Below are 12,589 nucleotides of genomic sequence, written 5' to 3'. Positions count from 1 at the left end.
TTTTATGGAGTGAATGGGTTAAACCTAGGTGCCTTTATCATCTCAACATATCAAATCAATGGTGTGGTCTTGACATGCATAATCAAAGTAAGTTGTAGAATAACAAATCAATATTGACGCACTCATAGCAATAATAAAAGTAAGCATGAAAGAAATATTAGATGCTCTAAAGGCTCAAGATCTCACAAAAATTATGGCTTTTTGATGTTAAACATGTGAATTTCAACTCAAGATAATACCTAAACATGGGGAACAACCTAAAAATTTTAATTCTCAAAAATCAACTTATCATGCTCGATTCTCTAATTCCTTAAAGTTTAAATAGTCGATGCATAAATGCCTATATTTTAATTCAAGACATATCAATAAAAATCATAAATTAATCAAAATTTATTCTAATAATGATATGAGAATATTATTTGAGAATAAGGCAAAATTTAGGATTTTTTGATAATGATATGAATAACCCCCCCACACTTATGATGTACATTGCTCTTAATGTACAAAGATAGATTTACTAAAATATATATATATAAGATCATAAGATAGGGAGAGAAGTGAAACTTCCTGAATGTTAAATGGAATCCTTGAATCGTATTCATGGAGAATGGTCAGCTAAGGCAAGTGTGAGATTGGAGGAGGATACTTTGGTGGTGGTAGAGGTTCGTTAGTCCATAGGTCCTGCGCCAAAAGAATATTATATCTGGTGATAGCTATGGTCGTGGTTGAGTAGGACATGGCAGTCGTGGAGAACCTTTTCTAATGGAGTTGCAAATTCCTAAGTAATAATAAGCTTTGGAGCTCTTTATAACTGCGATAAAATCAATAATTCTTTAGGAAATATAAAGTAGCATGATTACTCATAAAGAAATGGCCGAAAATAGAAATTGTTTAATAAAAATTATAAAACCTAAGGATGTAGTAAAAATAAAATTAGAGAAAAATAAAATAAAAAGTAGTTTTAAAAAGATAAAAGTAAAAACATAAAAATAATAAATAAAAGCCTTTAAACATCTTCATCGCTAGATGGTTCGCGAGGTGGGGCCAGCAATGAGATGTGAAGGTGTTTACAAATCTGATGTAGAGTTGCATCAATGTGATCAAAGCGCTGAAAACATTGTTGTTCTAATCAAGTGAGGCGCTCAGAGATGTCAGAGAGTGAAGCCGCTGCATGAACTGGATGATGAATTGGTGGTGGCTGAGAGGCTAGATCCTCGTGAGGTGGAGGGACATCATCGGCAATGTTCTCTGGGACCTCTTACTTGGCTAACTGGACTAGGAGATACTGAGGAGGATCAAATGCACGTCGTCGCTCGATCATCCTCATATGCAGCATACTCGGGATATCCTGGGGACATTTGACCCATGAGAGTGAGGGAGGATGCTTGCGCCACCATGTTGAGGAGACCGAAGTATCATGCCAGGTGAGTCACATAAGGGCCGATGGATATGACTCCCTCCCGTGTCGCTTTATCTAATGGCGAATGGTGATGGCGATGAAATAAGTAAGGTCAAAGACGTGTCCATTCGCCATGATCCATAAGAAATAGGCGTCGTGAGTATTGACGACACCGATGCTCTCTCACCGTCCTATTAGGGTGTGAGCTAGGATCGCGTGTAGGTATCGCAGGGATGGGGTGAGAGCCAATGCCTTGGACTGCCTCGGGTCATAGGTGGCCGAAGCAGGGACGAGGGCCCTCCAACAGTTTGAAGGAGAGTAGTGGATGTGGCAATGAAGGCTCGCGAAGTCGTCATTATCCATAAACTCCTCCTTGTATAGTCCTAATGCGACTCTGAACTCAGGTACGCTCAATTGGAAGACTAAATCACCGAGACGGAATTGGACCATTCCAGGATCATCGAATTTTATCATAGCAACTTGGAGGTGGAAGGTTGAACAGAGTTCGAGTGTAAGCATGAGGTACGTTGGCTCGACAATCTCAAAGAATAGCCACCATGGGTCAGTTGTCAAAGGGCCCAAACTATGTCAGCCAGTTGGATTTGTTCTAGTGCGGCCCAGTTAATGCAACAACCCACACCTAGGGCCCGGGTTAATATTTGAAATAGCTCCTCCGTGGTCCCGATGGAAATTGGAGGAATGGGTGCCTGATCTCGGAGGTAGGACCCGAGGAGGATGCTACTCCTTTGCATTTCTTCGAGGCGGGAATGACAGTCTTCTTACTGCGTGGATTTGACATGATATACTTGCAAGAAGAACTACTATTATATCTTGATGAATGTAAAAGATATCAACAAATTCAAAAAGGGATTAACTATGAATTAAACTAAAAAATGCAATAAAAAATTACTAACACTAACAAGACTCAACCAAAAGCAATCAAACTTGACAGAGATTTTATGGCAAATGGCAAAGTGATAGAATGACTAAATTAAAAATGAACTAGATGAAAGTAGCTAAGCATGGTAAGAATATGCTACAAAGTATGTGAACTAAATTCTAGGAATGAGAATGATAAAAAATTATTATCAAAATAATAAGGTAAAAGTCATGTTAGTAAGCATCAAAAGAAAGTAAAAGAGAAGAGAAAACCGTTAGAAGAGGACCGGTGGTCGGAGGAGCGATGGTGTAAAGTTTGGGTGTAGTTGGGGTTGGGCACGGGCGTGGGTGATAGGGCCATGTAGGTCGCGTAAGGGGAGAAAAGGAGAAATGAGAGAAAAAGAGGGCTAGGGGTCGCCGGTCAATGGTGAGAAAGAGGATTTCAGCGGCTAGGGTTAGGTTTTTGGGGAGGGGATGATGAATAGTGAGGGGTTTATATAGATATTGGGGCACACAGCTGTGGGCATGCCCGTGTGCCCTTATTTTAGCCTGTGTGTTTCGTGATTTTCAAATTTAGGCACGTTTAAAATTCTACCCACACCCATGTTCCTTGGTCATGTTGGTACACATGGCCGTGTCGCACGGTCGTGTCCTGCTTCGTTCGCTTCTCCCATGCCCGTGTATGTATGCACATGCCCGTGTTATTTTGACAGTATCAACCACGGCTGGTGGGCACGGGTGTGTCGCACGCCTGTGTTAATTTGACAGTTTCGACCATGGTCTATAGCCACGGGCGTGTCGCACGCCCGTGTTGCTTTGACAGAATTGCCCACGGCCACATCACACGGTCGTGGCAATGTATCAAATCTCGTGTTGGGGAAAATATTTTACTCTATTATTCACACGGCCGTACCGCACGGTCGTGTCTCCTCCCGTGGTATGAGCACGGCCTAAGGCACGCCCGTGTACCTGGCAGTGTGGATGTGGAAAACCTATGTTTACGGACTCAGTTAATGATTTAGATGTTAAAAACCAAAATTTAAAGAAGCCAACACTGTTAGTGCTCGGCTTGCCTCCCGAGAAGTGCTTATTTATAGTCTAAGCTCGACTTACCTTTCTTTCGTGTGATTACGGTGGGTTGAGGAGTTGAACCTCCTCACCTCTGCTATCAATTTTATCAAAATAAGGTCCGAGTTGAATATTATTTACCTTAAAAGTTTTGAATATAGTATGTGTTACCTCGACTGTATCATGTGGGAAGATGTTCATTACCGTGAATGGAGTCGCTCTGTCTGTATTGTGCTCTAGAGTAGCAATTCGGGGGTCATTTGCATCTAACAATAATTTGTCCCCAACTTTAAATTTCTTGTTTCATCCCTATGTTCATTGTGGTGTCGCTTCAATTTTTCGTGTGCTTTTGGTTTCTCCTCGATAGGTGTTCACCATTCATCTAGTTCACCGACCTAAAGTCTTCGTTCTTTATTGTTACTTGCACATGGCTCATGTATGTTATTTGAACGTGTTTCCTGCAAAGAAGGTTGCACCACAGGACTAGTATTAGTAGCATGATTTATACAACTACCTTCAATATTTGATGTGTTATTCAAATTACGAGATTGAAGAGTGATCGTTTCATCACTTACACAAAGTGTGAGTTCACCTGTACCAACATCAATAATGGTTCTAACAGTTGCTAAAAAGGGTCGTCCTAAAATTAAAGGTATGTTACTATCCTCTTCCATATCTAGAACAACAAAGTCTACCGGATATATAAATTTATCGATTTTAACAAGCACATCTTAAATGATACCCCTAGGAAATCTAATGGTTTTATCAGCCAATTGAATGCTTATCCTAGTTTGTTTGGGTTTCCCAAGACCTAGCTGTTTAAACATTTTATAAGGCATAACATTAATGCTCACCCTTAAATCAGCCAATGCATTATTCACATTCAAACTACCAATCAAATAAGAAATCGTAAAACTCCCTAGATCTTTCAACTTGTTAGGTAGCCTATTCTATAGAACGGCTAAGCAAACTATCCTCAACTCTACATGCGACGCCTCATCCAACTTCCGTTTATTTGCTAAAAGTTCCTTTAAAAATTTAACTGCATTTGGCATCTGCGAAAGAGCTACAATAAATGGTAAGTTAATGTGTGATTTCTTTAATAGTTTAAGGAATTTACCAAATTGTTCGTCCGTGTGGTCTTTCCTTGTCGCACTAGGGTATGGCACACGAGGTTTGTAGTCTCTACTTACCGGTTTTTACTCATTATGTTCCACCTCACCTTTACTTTTACTTGCCATAATTCCTTGCATTGGTTCTGGTTCAGGTTCGACTAACCTTTCTTCATCTTGAGCGGTAATCGCATTAAGCTGCTCCCTTGGGTTAGACTCAGTGTTACTCAGCAAGCTACCTTGTGGTCATTCAGAAATTAATTTGGCAAGTTGGCTTATCTAAGTTTTGAACCCTTGTATCGACGCTTGTTGATTCTTAAGTTTTGTTTCAATATTTTGAAAACGAGTCTCTGACATCGAAATAAATTTTGTTAGCATCTCCTCCAGGTTCGGCTTCTTTTCCTGCTAGTAAGGTGGTTGTTGAAAACCTAAGGGATGTTGTGGCCTTTGATTTCCTTGACCACCCCACGAGAAATTGGGATGGTTCATCCAACCTGCATTATAAGTATTACTGTATGGGTTATTTTCAGGTCTAGAATTATTTTTACCCATATATTGAACTTGTTCCTCCTCGGTGCTGAGGTTAAAGGGTTGATATTTTGTGTGTACTCCTCCTCCATTTGAGTCTCACCTCATCACTGGATGTACCTGAGTAGAACCATATAAACCGTCAATCTTTTTATTTAAAAGTTCTACCTGATTTGATAGGATAGTGACCGCATCGAGGTTGAAAACACCAGATGCTTTTGTCGGCTTTGTTCTCATGACTTGCCATTAATAGTTATTCAATGACATCTCTTCAATAAATTCGTAAGCCACTTCAGGTGTTTTGTTATTGATAGTCCCACTAGCAGCTGTGTCAATAAGTTGCCTTGTTGAGGGGTTCACACCGTTGTAAAACGTCTGCACCTGTAGCCATAGAGGTAACCCATGGTGAGGGCACATTTTCAATAGATCCTTGTATCTCTCCCATGCATCATAGAGTGTTTCTAGATCCATTTGCACAAAAGAAGAGATATCATTCCTCAATTTAGCCATTTTAGCCAGCGAAAAATATTTAAGTAAGAATTTTTCAGTAATTTGTTCCCAATTAGTGATTGACCCTCGTGATAACGAGTTCAACCACTGTTTAGCTTTGTTCCTCAACGAAAAGGGAAATAACCGAAGGCGAATGGCATCATCAGAAATGCCATTGATTTTAAAAGTGTTTTAGAATTCCAGAAAATTTTCCAAATGAGTGTTTGGGTCCTTGTGCTACGAACCATCAAACAAAACAAACTGTTGTATCATTTGAATCGTGTTAGGTTTCAGTTCAAAATTATTTGCAGCAACAGTAGGCCTAACTATACTTTACTTAGTTCCTGTTAAAGTAGGTTTAGCATAACCATACATAGTGCGTGGAGCAGGATTCTGATTTACTGGATCAGCAGCAATCGCAGGAGGTAGCGGATTTTCTTGATTTTTAGCCATCTCCTCCGTTGTGGTGGAAATATCATCCTCTTGCTCTTTCTCTGTGTATCTTAGGCTTCGCCTTATTTCTCTTCGATTTTTGCGAGCTGTGTGTTCTATCTCACTATCAAAAAGTAATGGTCCTGACGGGTTTCTTCTAGTCATAAACTATAAAAACATGCTAGAAGGAAAAAAGAAAATTTAGTAACAAAAACCAAAATAAAATTTAAATTGCAATAAAATAAATGGCTAAAGTAATAAAAAATAAGTGTTTCTAATATCTTAGTTCCCCGGCAACGGCGCCAAAAACTTGATTGATGTAAATCGTGATAAGTTTTATAATTTATAAATGGCTGTTCTTGAATACTAACTATTATCACGACAAAGGCAAGTGCACCTATCAAACAGTAGTATAGCTTATGGCAAGACCGGAATGTCGAACCCAAAGGAACTAAAAGTACTAGTATTAACTTTCTTTTTATTATCTAGCCTAAAATTAAAGGGATTTGTTTTATCTAAACTAATTACTAAACTAAGAATACATAGAAAGTGAATTGGGGAAATAACTTTTGGGAAAACTGAATGATTTGGGCAATACCTAAGGAAAAATCCCCCTAGACTTCACTTGTTATTGACTTTGAATTAGACGATTTATTCATTTGACTTGATCCGTAGAAATCCCTAATTTATATTATTATCTCTCTCGAGACTAACAACGTCTAACCCTAGGTTAATTAATTGAAATCTCTTTCTAATTAAAACAGCTAGTGTTGCATTAACTCGATCTATGGATTCCCTTATTAGGTTTCACCCTAATCCGGTAAAATTATGTTAGCCTATCTCTAGACGTGCAACCAACTCTGCTTAATTATGTTAGATCCACTCTTAGACAAGGACTTTTGCTCCTCTAAATAAGCACATCAAAACTTGAATTAATATCCTGGAATATCAAAGAAAGAATTAAGAACACATAATTAAGAACAAATCAAATATTTATCATATAATTTAGATGATAATAACAAGATCCGTCTTAGATTTCATTCCCCTTAGGTATTTATGGGGTTTAGTTCATATTTATGAAAGAAAACATCTCAAAAGAATAATGATAACAAAACATAAAGAAAACGCAAGAACTCTTGAAGGGAATTGAAGGGAGATCTTCAGTCTTGAAGGTGAATCCGGCTTCTGAGATGGATCAATCGGCTTCCTTCAAGTAATTCCTTGCTTCCTACTCTTTGTGTGTCTTTCAGGTACCTCCTAAGGTGTTTACATAGGCTTTAGAATGCTTCTAAACCCTCAAGAGTGGCCTTTTTCGAATAGGACTAGATTTGGGCTTGATAGGGACACGCCCGTGTGCAAGTGCTTCAACCTGTGTTCAAGTCTGTTGAATAGACGTGGGCGTGTGGTCTACCCGTGTAAGGAAGTCCAGGCCGTGTTGATTTCCCACGTTGGCCCATTTTCTTGTTTTTGGCCCTTTTCTCACTCTTTTTACTCTCCTATGCTCACCTAAGTATAAAACATGAAATTAAAGGATTAGGAGCATTGAATTCCACAAATCTAATGATAATTCATCCAAAAATAGGCTAAGCATGGGATAAAAATATGTATAAATTATGACTTATCAATGCCAAATATTGTTAAAGAATTTTTTTTTATTGATTTCTCTTATATTTATATGCATTTTTTGTCAACAAACAACTGCATCACAATATTTCTCGGTAAATTAGATTGAAGAAATAAAGAAAAAAAGAGAAGAGTTGCATGGATTGATAGATGTTTCCAATACTAGAAATTCAAAAAATTAAGAAATAATGGCAAATAAAATTACAACCGCCTTGAATTTGGAGCAACTCCAGTCCAATCTAAAATCTAGCTTCGTATTTCTTGTTCAAGGAACAAGTACGAGTGCAAAACATAGTTTGGAATTGACCCGAAATGACCACACTTGAATCAAATCACCTTCCTTCAAGTCATTACCTTCTACCACTGATTTCCACCCAGATATTAAGACATAGAGGGAGCTGAAACGGCCTATTGCCTTTGGCATGTCCCATATTCTCAAAATCATGTCCTGGTTTTCAAACATGGCTCAATCACCAATGCTTCTATCCCCTCCTTTCTGCTTTGTTTTAGCTCTTCATCTGTAAGAAACTCGACCTCGACTTGATTCATGGGTATAGAGAGACGTCTGTGGTGCTTGCTCAAATCAGTTTTGTAGAGCGCCTTTTGTATAATTAGTTTCTCCTTGCTTTCATCCATGCATTTGATCATCTCTTTGAACCTTTGGGGCAAACAGGGTTGAGCCCCAAAAGTAGCTTTGTGTTTGTGCTTTTTCCTTTTCTGTTTCGGCATCGGCTTCTTTGCTCTACTTGACTCAACATTTCTTTTCATTTCTTTGAAGAACCAACTGGAGGCTGGTTCGTAATCACGTCTTCGTTGATGGCATCAATTATAATATCAGTTCCAAATATTCTCACAATTGTATAGTTTGTGGGTTGGGTATCAACCCTAGACAAGTTGTTGTCGTTAATTTTGTTCAACCCTCATTTCATTTTCAGTCTCATCGTTTCTTCGTCCAACCTCTCTACCAAGGCAGCCGCATCTAGCAAGCACTAGAAGGGACTCCGATCTTCATCATTTTCCTTTAAACCCATTGTTTCTTCTTTTCTTGAGTATGTACAATGCAGTGAAAAGGGTAGAAAAGAAGTCGCAGAAGCTCTATAAAAAGTGAAATAAACCGACTTAGATCATATCAATTCTCACCAACATGAGAATTCCTATTTCTTTTGGAGTTTGAAAATTAAGTTTTCCTATACTACAAGGATTCTTAGATCGTTTTTCAACTTATAATAAAATTGGAAAACCCAAATAAAATAAAATAAGAATCCCACTTATACACTAACTAAGATAAATTTACTAGTGTAGATTAAAAAAAAAAACAAAATATTTACAAGATTAAATAGTTTTGTATAAGCTGAAATTTGTAATAAAGAAAGACTTAGCCTTATCTTCAACGTAATAATTTTGAACTAATTCAGTTTGACTTAATATTTATTCGGTTAAATTTCTCAATTAGTCGCTGTACTTTACCAAAATTTTAGATTTAGTCCTTGTATTTTTCAAATTGGTCAACTTTAGTTGAAATTTTACTCCTAACCTGAATAATAACAGTTAAATCTGTTCGATTATTATGCGTGTAGTCTCGGTACAAGCTAATGGATACTAATTGGGCTAAATAGAAATAATTAAATTGAACTTGATTTGAGTTAAATTTAGATTAATTAAATAATTAAATTGAATTTGGTGTAGCCAAAGATGACTTGATTTGAGTTAAATTTAGAGTAATTAATTAATATCAACTGGGAAGAGACAGTGCGTGGCTCATCATATCTCGACATCGCGTGGTGCAGAAAAAATGTTGAGCTGAACTCCAATGTAACCTCCGAGTAGGTAGGGTCAACGATGGAGTAAAGCCGATCCCATAGAGTTGTCTCGATCAGTGCTCGCACTCTGTCGGCTAAGTGAGTCTCCTTTAATGTCGTCCAGTCGATACAACAACCCAATCCCAAGGGTCGTTGTCGGAGATGCTGATATTGGTCCTCGTGAGGACCCAGTGGAAATTGGAGACATGGATGGCGTACGCCAGAGGTGGGGCCCGAGGATGAGGTTGCGTTCAGAGTCTTCTGCTTTTTCGAAGAGGGAACTGCGACCTTAGATTTACCGTGAGTATTAGTCATGATGTACCTGAAATAAAATATAGAATCAAATATTAGATAACTAGAAAAAGCAGTATCACCAACAATTAATCGAGAAAATAGATAAATTGGCATATTAAATAACACAAATCAGCACGCAATTCATCTCAAGGGATAGCCGGATCACTTAACTACTATGACTAAAACCTATTCCTAATATGACATACAATCAATACTAGACTAACAACCTAAAGCTAACAACAGGAATAATAAAATCAATAAATAAATAAGACATAATAAAATAATAATAATAATTAGACTAATAATAGTAATAATAATAACACTAATCATAATAATAAATGAAATAATAAAACAAATATAGTACTAAATAAAATAAAATACAACGAAAAGGGGGAGGAGCCAAATGGTGGTGGGGGACGACGGATGGCAGCGGAGGTGGGCGGTGAAGGATGGTGAAAGGCCTAAAAGAAATGGAGGACAGGGGAAGCACACGACGTGACTAGAGAAAGACAAAAAAATTTAAAAAAAAAGACAAAAATGTAGTTTTAAAGAGAGGACACAGTCATGCATAGGGCCCGTGTTGAGCCACACGACCGTGCCTCTCACTTGTGTGTGCACTCTGAGGCTATGTGTAACTTTAAAATTTAAGACAATTAAGCTTCAGGTACCACACGACCCGCAACACGCCCGTAAGTCCAGGCCGTGTGCCACACACGGTCGTGTTGCCAGCCCCGTGGGTTACCTTTGCCCGTGTGCTTCTTCGAACAGAAAAGAAAAATATGCCCAGTATCCATACAGTCTAGGACACGCACGTGTGCAATGATCCTTCGCTTCTCCCATGCCAGTGTGAGAGGCCGTGTGTCTCACACGATCATGTTTCTAAATCATGTAACTTTCTATTGCTCTATGTGTCGAAAGAGAATTGAAAAACATTAGCTCTAGTATGCACACGGCCTAGGACACTCTCGTGTGTCCAGGTCGTGTAGAGCTCCCCAGACCATGTGACCTTTCTTTTTTTTTTTCAATTTGACTTAGAATAATTAAATTTTGTTTAAATATTAAAACCACACTAATAGCCATGGAATTGATAACTCATAATTGTTTTTAATGAATTCGTATGTTTTTCTATATTGAAGCGAAAGAGTTAGGCGAACTGTAGAAAGTGAATGTCATCGAGGATTTCTCGCATCCAAGCATTAAACGCTTAGAAAATTCGATTTGTTACCTTTGAATTTCAATTGCCTTATATTGTGGTTAATTTAATTACTTGATTTTTAAAATTATTTTGTGACTCTTTGCATTCTAAATTTATTTTGCAAAGTAATTGATTTAATGCTATTTTTATTCGATGATTAAGTGAAGCTCTATTTAAATTGCTATTTTTATTAAATGATAAAAATGCCTGATAAAACTAGTGAGAAATTCTTTAGATATAGTCGGCATGCTGTAGAGTGAAAGGTTTTCCATCATTGCTTATTTGTGCGTACTGCCTTGAGCGTCCTAGAGTATTGTCATTGTTGCACTTTGCGTATTTGATGTTCGGTTGGTTATTGATTAAGTCATGTTTTATCACGCATTGGTGGATTGTCAATGTAGAAACCTTTTTTGAAATCGGCTTTTATTTTAAAAACAAAAATGGAATCGCCACCAATCCTTTTATATTTAGGTGTGATTAGATCACCTCAAAACTCATTCATTTTAATAAAATGTTAGATTTACTAAAACGCTAACCTTCAGTCTACAAAATCCAAAAAATGGGTTCGGGAGTCAGTTACGTATGAGGAAGGATTAGCACTGTAACACCCCTAACTCGTATCCGTCACTGAAATAGGGTTACGAAGCATTAACGATCAAAACACAACATACAACATCCATTCTCATACATAAATCCATAATCACATAAACATCAATCAAACATAATCATATTGTCCTTTATAAGGCTCTATGAGGCCTTAAAACATGCTTGAAAGAGGTTTGTGACTAAACCGATAACATTTGAAAACTTCGGGAAACTTATAAATTTTTCATGAATATAGGGTTCACACACCTGTGTGAATAGGCCGTGTGCCTCACACGATCACCAGACATGCCCGTGTTACAAGCCGTGTGGAAACAAGGAATACATACTAACTTGTATCACACGGTCGGAGACATGCCCGTGTGCCATAGCCGTGTGAAATCTAGAAGGTATATTGACTTGGGTCACATGGTCTACCACACGCCCATGTGCCAACCCGTGCGTGGCATACGGGCAGTAGACACGCCCGTGTGTTTAAGCCGTGTAACTCACTGACTTGATTTATTAAGTTACAGCAGGCACACGATCGAGTCACATGCCCGTGTGCTCAACCGTGTGGAGAGTAAATAGGCTTGGCTTGAGCCATAATTGCCACCTATCATTCATGTACCTAAAAGCATTCATTTGGCATCATTTTCACATACAATAGGCAACCAAAAATGACCATTTCATGTATATTTCATTCCATTTAAACTCCATCCATTTCACTACTCAAATCTATAACCAAAATCATGCCAAAACAATATGCCATAACCTTAATTTCTATATGCATTTTCTCACCATCATATTAAATATTTCATGTCTCAAAACATATCAATGCATCATCTTAAAACCAATTCACAACATGCCATTTCTTAACCATGACACATATTTGAGAATTAGCCAAATCAATTAGCCATCGAGCAAATACATGAATCCATACTAAACTTGCCAAACCATAAGACATTATGCATCATATATCACTTATAAAACTTATGAATTAAGCCAACTTATATGGCCAAAAGCACACCAACATTTACAAGCCAAATCTCATGGCTAATATCATAACTCAAAACATATAATCTTAAAACTATCCTATACAGGCCATATACCGTATATACATAGCATCAAAAGTACCAACAAGTTGATCGGTAGTGTGATGATGTTCCTGATGATCCCCGAGTCCAAG

At 37.9% G+C, this 12,589-nt stretch overlaps 1 non-coding gene across 1 annotated transcript; it reads left to right on the top strand.

Moving 5' to 3' along the window:
- Window positions 1-5,383: 5,383 nt before the first annotated feature.
- On the top strand, window positions 5,384-5,490 carry LOC128286264 (small nucleolar RNA R71). The gene has a single exon (XR_008276807.1). It is a non-coding gene; the product is annotated as a small nucleolar RNA R71 (small nucleolar RNA).
- The last annotated feature ends 7,099 nt before the right edge of the window (window positions 5,491-12,589 follow it).

Source organism: Gossypium arboreum, chromosome 12 (genome assembly GCF_025698485.1).
Source record: "Gossypium arboreum isolate Shixiya-1 chromosome 12, ASM2569848v2, whole genome shotgun sequence".
Classification (NCBI taxonomy): Eukaryota; Viridiplantae; Streptophyta; class Magnoliopsida; order Malvales; family Malvaceae; genus Gossypium; species Gossypium arboreum.
Note: the sequence above shows the minus strand (reverse complement) of the source record. Positions and strands in the feature narration are given on the sequence as shown.